Genomic DNA, 7,795 nt, shown 5'->3' with positions numbered 1-7,795 from the left:
CTGCCACGCTGGTGCTTCTCCAAGGTTCTGCTCCTCTGTGGCGCCAGCCCCCTAAGGTTACCTCTTGTGCCTCTGGATCAGACAAGGAGCCTCCCTCCTCAGTCCCCCCTACTACCGCAAAACCTGGGTCAAGGATGAACGTCATACAGGGTAGCCAGGTGGTTCTGTGTCTTCTCTTCCAGCCCATGATCTCTGTCACACTTGTACTCAGCCCTGAGTGTGAATTCTGACCACAGCAGGTTCCCAGGGAAACTTTCCATGCGCCCCCCCTTCCCCCCCAGCCTGGCCAAGAGTTCACAGGTGACAGTGGCTGCTGAAATCAGGTAGCCCTGTGTGGCTCTGCTTCAGGAGTGGTTCTGGGTCAGGGACAAGGTCAAGGAGGACCAGCCAGAAGCACTGCCTTCCCCTGAGACCATCTGACAACCTTCACCTTGTTCATAACCGCATCTCTACCTGTGAGGAGGTCACAGCCCCTCCCCCAAGTGCTCCTCTGCCAGGCATACAGCACGTACTTCATGAATGCAGGGCTGTGTCCCTTCTACAAGTCACCTAAAGGCAGGGGTGGAACTCAGATCTCTAAGGAAGTTTGCTGATCGTGTGCCAGGTTCCAGTGGTCCTGCCTATAATCCCAGTTACTTGGAGCCTGAGATCTGAGGATCATGGTTACAAGCCAGCCTGGTAGGAAATTCCATGAGTCTCTTATTCCTACTTAACCACCAAAAAGCCAGATAGAGGAGGGGGAAAGCTAAGATATAGTGTCCAGGCTCTGATTCCAGCCCTAGTACCAGCAAACAAACAAACAAACTCTTTTATTGGGTCTAAAGTTGCAATACCACCAGAGAGTAGGAGAAAGTGCCTCTGGGCAGACTCCCAAGCGAGCCCAGCAGCCTTCTTAGGAAGGAGGTGTATAAAGTGTTTCTCTAGTCACAGTGCTATCCCTTAACTTTTTCTGTCAAGGCTGGTGCTCTACCACTTGAGCCACAGCTCTGCTTATTGGCCATTCCTTGGAGACAAGAGTCTCCTAGGGCTAGGAAGGTGGCTCAGTGGTAGAGTGCTTGCCTTGTATGCATGAGGCCCTGGATTTGATTCCTCAGCACACCGCCTAAGCAGAAAAAGCCAGAAGTGGCGCTGTGGCTCAAGTGGTAGAGTGCTAGCCTTGAGCTGAAGAGCTGAGGGACAGTGCCCAGGCCCAGAGTTCAGGCCCCACGACCAAGAACAAAACAAAACAAAACAAAAACGGCCTCATAGACTTTACTTTCTGCCTGGATTGGCTTTGAATTGCAATCCTCAGATCTCAGCCTCCAGAGTAGCTGGGATTGCAGGTGTGAGCCACCGGCATCCAGCTCCAGTCAGTCTTGAGTGGTTCATTAGCAGAGCTGGCTAAGCTGGTAACAGATTAAAGGAACACCAGCCAAGGCAGCATGCTCCAGGCAGCTGAGGAGTTTCAGATGGCCTGAGGCAAACAATGAGGCTGACAGAGGGTGGAGACAGGGAAGAATGTTTAAAGTGGAGAAAGTCAAACTGAAGAAAGACAGGAGGGTGTAAAGAATCAAAAAAGAGAAATGGCAGGGGCTGGGAAGGTGGCTCAGTGGTAGAGCGCTTGCCTTGAATGCATGAGGCCCTGGGTTTGATTCCTCAGCACCACATAAGCAAAAAGAAAAAAGCCGGAAGTGGCACTGTGGCTCAAGTGGTAGAGCGCTAGCCTTGAGCTGAAGAGCTGAGGGACAGTGCCCAGGCCCAGAGTTCAGGCCCCATGACCAGACTGTGGACTGACAAGGGGCCTCAGACACCCTGGGCCGGAGAGCTGTGACACTGCCCCCAACACACACAGGAGCCCAGGGTCCCAGGATCAGCACTAGCAGGTGCTGCCTGCTGCTGCAGCTGGGATTACTTACAGCGAGCTGCCACCTGCTGCTGCCCGGCGCCCTCGCGCCTCGGGGCCCTGAGCCTCTGGATTGCCAGTCCAGCCCCTGGGCCTGGGGCATTCAAGAGCTTGGCACAGGCCCCACTGGAAGGGCTTCTCCTCTCTGCCCACAACTTCTACCCAGGTAGAGCCAGGACCCCGGGGAGCTTCTCAGACAAGCTGCTGGTACGCATTTGAACACAGCAAGAAAGGCCCACCCCTCCTCATTCCTGCTGTCCCTGCACGGGACCAAAGAGCAGCTGAGACCACGCTGTCCTGGAGACTGTGGCACCCTGGATCCCTCCTACCCTGTAACTCCACCTAATCACTGAGGCAGATCCCCCTGCGGCCAGGCCAAACCAGTGGGGTCCCACAGACAGCTACACAGTTGTCTTCCCCGGTACAGACTCCGCCCCCTCTCTGCCATTGCCCCTCCCACAGGGATTGGGCTCCCAGCTCACATCCCTGCTGACCAATCCCTAGTGCTGCTCTCTGGCCTGTCCCCATACCTGGGTCCCCCTCAATGGCTCCGGTGCCTAAAGCTTAACGTCCCTAAAGTGAATTCACGATTCCTCAGCCTCGGTCCTCCCAGACACAGAGTCCAGTCCAGCGGGAAGACCTTGGGATTGACTTTCAGAATGTGTCCGAGGATTTCCGGTTGCCCAGCCTGAACAACATGGCCTCCCTGGTCCACGACCTCCTGGGTCCAAACTACCAGCTTCGCCAGCTTGAATTCCTATAGAAACCCTCTAAGCCCGGTGCTGGTGGCTCACGCCTATCATCCTAGCTACTCAGGAGGCTGACATCTGAGGATCATGGTTCAAAGCCAGCCTGGGCAGGAAAGTCTGGTTTTATCCACCAGAAAACCAGAAGTGGAGCTGTGGTTCAAATGATAGAGGGCTAGCCTTGAGCACAAAAGCTCAGGGTCAGTGCCTAGGCCCTGAGTTCAAGCCCCACGACACACAATAAAACCTTCTAAAAAGGGTTATGAGCCCAAAATCTTTCTCTTTTTCCTTTCTTTGTGCAGATACTAGGGCTTGGCCTAGGGGCCCAGATGCTGTCCAGGAAATTTTTCACTCAAGACTAGTGCTCTATCACTTAAGCCATAGCTCCACCTCTGACTTTTTGATGGTTAACTGGAGATGATTCTCACGGACTTTCCTGCCTGGGCTGTCTTGGAATTGTGATCCTCAGCTCTCAGCCTCCTGAGAAGCTAAGATTACAGGCGTGAGCCACTGGGGCCGGACATGACCCAAAATCTTTAACAGTGGGCACTGTGTTCACATCCCTTCTGCACACGCCCTCACCATCATCTTCCCCCTCTCTCTTCGCACAGCTGTCTCTGAGACGTTCCTACTTCAGGTCTTTAGCACACACGGCTGTCCCAGCCTAGAAATCACTCATCCCCATGATTGCCTGGCTTGCTCCTGTGCTGCCTTTAGTAATTGCTCAACTAACCCTTCTCACTGAGGCCTTTTCTTACCCCTTGCCTAACACTGAACCCCAACTTCCCAGCCTTCCTTTCCCTTCCTGCATACCACCCCCACACACTCAAATGACCCCTGGAGGCCAGGGCTCTTGTCTGTTTCCCCAGCCTGAGTGTGGACGAGGCAGGAAGCGTCTGCAGGGTGACTGGATCCCCACAGTCTGGGGGCCATGGGTGCGGATCAGCGTCCAGGCTTCTGCGAGTGGGTGGAACCCCATTTGCTGGCTGCATTGTTCAATCTCAGCAGGACCAAAAGGAGGGGGAGCCAGACAGAAGGCCGGCTGCCACGCCCCCTTCCTCCTGAAGGCTTGGGGCCACAGGCTGCGGCCCTGTCCTGATGCTGACTCTGGCACTGCAGGGCACAAGGGTGTGAACACAGGTTGACCTCCCTAAGAAAGAAACACTAGGGGCTGGGAATGTGGCTTAATGGTAGAGTGCTTGCCTACCAGGCATGAAGCCCCTGGGTTCGATTCCTCAGTACCACATACACAGAAAAAGCCAGAAGTGGTGCTGTGGCTCAAGTGCTAACCTTGAGCAAAAGAAACTCAAGGACAGAACCCAGGCCTTGGATTCAAGCCCCCGGACTGGGGGAAAAAAAGGGGGGGAGGAAGGGGGGCGGAGGGAGAGAGAGAAGGAAAAGGAGAAGAAAGGAAGGAACACCAGAACTGAGGGCTGGTCAGGCACCGGTGGCTCACGCCTATAATCCTAGCTGCTCAGGAGGCTGAGATCTGAGGATCACAGTTCAAAGCCAGCCTGGGCAGAAAAATCCGTGATTTATCTTTAACCACCAAAGAGCCATCAGTGGAGCTGTGGCTCAAATGGCAGAGTGTCAACCTTGTGCTAAAATACTACAGCCCAGTGCCCAGGCTCTGAGTTCAAGTCCTAGAACTGGCACTAAATGACTGACTGACTGAATGAATGAAAAAAATAGAAGAGGGAGGAGGGGGAAGAAGAGAGCAAGAGGAAGGGGAGGAGGAGGAGGGGGAGAGCCAGAGGGAAGAGGGGGAAGAAGAGGGAGAGGAGGGGCAGCTGTGCACAAGCCCTGGGGCAGGGGTGCATGGGCAGAGCAGGTGGGGGGGGGCAGTTAGGGAGATTGTACAGCTCTGCACCAGCCTCTTCAGCCATCTCTACCCTCCATCTCTCATTGTGGCTGAAGAAACGGAGGTTCCAGATCAACCAGGCAAGAAACCAACCCTCACAGGGGAGGGGACTGGGTCCGGCCCCGCTGGTGTCCCGCCTGGTGTGGACACTGTGGTTGGGGGCAGGACTTCCTGGCTGGCCTGTGTTCTCACTAACACCTGTGATCAACAGTACCAAAAGTGAAGGGTCCCACAAGAAGGGGAGGGCCCAGCCACCTGCACAGGGGCACAGCTGGGGACCTAGAAGTAGAGCCTACCTCAGGCCGCAGCCAGCCCGGACCTGAAGCCACTGGGCACGGGGGACGCAATGCAGGCAGGATGGGTGAGGATCCTGCCGATCTCCATCCACGCTTCCCAACCAGACCCGCATGGCTCAGGCCCAAGGTCGGGGCGGGGAAGGGGGGTGTGAGGGTCAGAGGTGAGAACTCCAAGCAAGGCCAGGCTGCATGGCGGCATCCACACCGACTCACCCCATGGATGGATGGGGAGGGGGGGTCAGACATCTAGGGACCCCCTTCCTCCTGCTCCCCAAGTCCACTGTCAGCAAACGGTTCATCCAGCCGTCTTTACGGCCCCAGGTGGGAGAGGGAGGGCCACCTCCTAATTAATTAGGCCTGATGCTTGGGTCTTTAATAGCACATGCCCGCGGCCATCTGGGGACAGCGCGTGTCCCCCCACGGTGCGAGGCCCCTGCCGGCCTCCGGGAGACGCTGGCTGGCCTCCGGCGCGGGGGAGACCACGGGCCGTCTCTTCCAGCCCCGTTTCCCATTTCATTACAAATGGCTTTGCTGGGCGCGCCTGTGGTAACTCCCATTCCCATCCACTTTATATTAATGGCTTGGCCCGAACTGTAGCAGCCTAGCGCCGTGCACAATGCGTTATAAATATTTGATCCCGCATCTATAGTCCGCCATTTATCATTTATAACGGGTTACAAAAACATTATAAAACATTTACCGCACATTTATAGATCATTTTCGCCGACCACGACGATGTGTTATAAATACATTATTAACTCGCCTCATGCCATTTGTAGAAGCCTCTTGTAATAGGGCCAGGCTCTGTAAGCTCATGGTAAACAGGGCATGGGGCTGGCCGGTGGGTCAACAGGCAGCAGGACCTAGGGGGATGGAAGAATCTCGGCTTGCTATGATTGCTGTGTCCTTCACTACACCACAGCATCTCTCTGTTCGCATAACAGCAAGCACTGATAATTAATGCATCCTTATGTGGCCAGGACCTGCAGTGGGCAGGTGTTGGGGTCAGCTTTCCCCAACTTCACACCGAATGGCACCAGGTGGCCAAACCAAGATTGTAGGTGGTAAGAGATGACCAGGGAGAGTCCCATGAGCTAAGACCCACTCAGAAAACTCCTATTCATCCCTCAAGACCCACTTCCTCTCAATGACCTTTCCTAGTGTCCCAGGCAGAGCTGATATCTCTGGGGTCCACGCATCCACCCATGGGATCTAGAGTCCAGCTGATGCACTGGAAAAGCAGCCTTAGGGGTGTGGCTCCAGGAAAGGGTCAGGGTGGAAACTGGCCCTTCTAGTTTGTCCTGTCTCCTCCTCAGAGCGCTAACAGGTCACCTCCCAGGAGAGAAGGGGCCACTGTCCAGGGAGATGTCCAGCCTGTCCCTTGCCTGCCCTGCCGATGCCTGGCATGACCTCACTGGGCTGGCCAGGCTACAGGGCCAGGGCGCAGCTGCCCTCAGAAAGGGAGAGGGACTAGCTACGTTTCAGGACTCCTGGCCTCTCCCCACTCTCCACCTCACATCCCAGGTAACCATGGGCCTCCTCAGCCTGAGAGGCAGGGACGCCTCTGGTTTTCTGGGCGAGTGTGGGAGCCTCCCTCTCCATGGTGAGGCCAGCCTCTGCCCTGACCGTTTGAAGGTCAGGGCTGCTCCTGCTCTGCCTAGGGAGCAGGAAAGTGCCTCACCATGGCAGCGCCCATCCTGCCCACTGGTGGAGGAAGGCCAGGGATTGGCCAGGGATAGGCCAAAAGGGGAGTGGGTGGAGGATGCTGCCCTTTGACCCGGCCCCACCTCCCTCCCCAGCACCTGGGCAGGGCAGGGCCAGGAGGCCTCCATCTCAGGCCAGCCAGTGGGCTGGTGCTAAGGTGCTGCGCCCAGCTCCCCATGGCCAGTGCCTGGGGCGTCAGAGACGGGGACCTGGGTGTGGATGGCAGATGGCCCCAGGTCATGTCCTCCACACCTGGGCTCCCACCGACCTCCTGTCCTGGCCAGATGCCGCCTCAGTGGCACGCACAGGGTGAGGCCTGCCCACGTCCTGCTGGACACTGGCCTCACAGGTGGACCTCAACCCTCATCTCGGAGCCCTGCGGTGCCTGTGTTGGGGCGTACCCAGCATCACCGCGCTGGGCCCCCGGGTCCTGGCAATGGAGCCGGGGCGGGCAGGCCACCTGGGTGGGCCCTTTGTCCCTTGCTAAGCACCTACATGGGGCAAGGCACCCCTGGGCCTACGCCACCTGAACAGCCACCACATGGGACAGCTCAGCTTGACTCAACCTGGGCTGGAGAGGGGCCCGGACGGGCCTGGCTGGGCTGCAGGGCTGGCAGGAGGGGCCTGGCACCGCGTCTGCCCTGCAGGGCACTCTGCTGCCCCTCGAGCTTGGGGTGCCCCTTGCACACCCGTGGCACCAGGAGGGCGAGATGCGGAGGCAGCAGTCCAGGGGACACAAGTGGACACCTTCCCAGCTCATGCTCCACCCCAGGAATGACCATCCCCGTGGGGTGCCCCTTCCTCAGGTGGCGGGGTGCCGGGATGGGAGGTGCCGTGTGGTGGCCAGGGGCAGCCGCAGCCTCCCCGATGCACAGAGGCCCAAAGAGCCAAGAGCATCCTACGAGGCCTGGAGGTGGGGTGCTGGGCACACCCAGCCTTAAGCAGGGGCCAGGCCGGCCGGCAATGGGGAGCGCAGGGGTGAGGCTTCTCTGGGACCTGGGCCTGGAGCTTCAGGGCCATCATGAAGGGCGTGGGCAGCCTTCCCGGGTGACCGGATGGCTCGCCCTGCCTCAGGCTAGCCTCCTACCCATCTCGGCCTCCCTCCCAGGACCCTGAACGCAGGAGCCATGCTGCTCTGGGAGACTGGGGGCTGGGTGGGCGGATGTGGGTGACAGGCCAGGCCTGGACTTGGGGCTGAGTGTCCAGGGTAGGTACGGGACTGGATGTCTCTGGAGACCAAGGTTCCCCCACTAGCCCCGGGCCGCTTTTCCGGATTGCAGTGCCCCCTGGTGGAAACCAATGGGAT

Source organism: Dipodomys spectabilis, unplaced genomic scaffold (genome assembly GCF_019054845.1).
Source record: "Dipodomys spectabilis isolate Male_0828 unplaced genomic scaffold, ASM1905484v1 ptg000098l, whole genome shotgun sequence".
Taxonomy (NCBI): Eukaryota; Metazoa; Chordata; class Mammalia; order Rodentia; family Heteromyidae; genus Dipodomys; species Dipodomys spectabilis.
Note: the sequence above shows the minus strand (reverse complement) of the source record.